This window comes from Habropoda laboriosa, unplaced genomic scaffold, assembly GCF_001263275.1.
Source record: "Habropoda laboriosa isolate 0110345459 unplaced genomic scaffold, ASM126327v1 scaffold273, whole genome shotgun sequence".
Lineage (NCBI taxonomy): Eukaryota > Metazoa > Arthropoda > Insecta > Hymenoptera > Apidae > Habropoda > Habropoda laboriosa.
In genome coordinates, this window is record NW_017100384.1 from 115,364 (window position 1) to 116,212 (window position 849).

Here is an 849-nt window from a genome sequence, read left to right on the forward strand (position 1 = left end):
GCTCTAAGGAAAAATAGAATATTTCACTATGTATATTGTATACAATACTATTCATCAATCTTTATATTGACGATCTGTGACAACCAAAAAGAAGAAAAGAAACATTAACAAATAAAAAGCTATGAATAAAAGTAACATTCATATATACATAATGAAATATTTACATAATTTTTCACATAACTTGCACAAATAATTCATGTAATTAGTTATACTAAATGTTATTACATATTACAGAACTTTAAGACAAAATTTGAAAACAAAATATAAAGTGTTTTTTCTAATTTAACTATTTAAAGTATCTTCATTTCTGTTGATGATATTACAGTAAAGATACATCAGAATGCCATCAGTGTTATAGAAATATCATTGAAAGTTTGGTTTTTAAAACCAACTCCAGCTATATTGAATAATTGTAGTTCCCAGATTAATGTAATGGCATACGAAATTATACAATTACATTAAATAAGAACAAAGAAAGTTGTCATCATTCTTGTTAATTCTATTATTTCTTGAACTGTTGTTTAACAAAGTATATTGTAAGAAAAACGAAATAAAACAACAGTAAGGACTGCCTGTGATCTGTGACTAACACTTAAATCTTAACAGAAATTAATTAATTTATAAATTTTTTTAATATTTATATTTCTTAGTATACAAGGTGCTTTATGTAATTGAAAACATTGCAATATTTCGAAAATTATGCAATCGATATTAATTGTTTTCGTCTCAAATTTTAGAAGTTCCAGGGTATCAAGTTTCCTTAAATGTGCATAAGGGTCGATCTCCATTCATCTAGAGATAAAATAGGAGTTGACTTAAAAATTTTAAATAGAAATTTTAATGTAAATG

The 849-nt window shown here is 24.3% G+C and overlaps 1 protein-coding gene across 1 annotated transcript in view; it reads right to left on the minus strand.

Moving 5' to 3' along the window:
• The window catches only part of LOC108574994 (L-allo-threonine aldolase), a 6,286-nt gene that overhangs the window by 1,803 nt on the left and 3,634 nt on the right, over positions 1–849 (minus strand). The window lies entirely within an intron of this gene.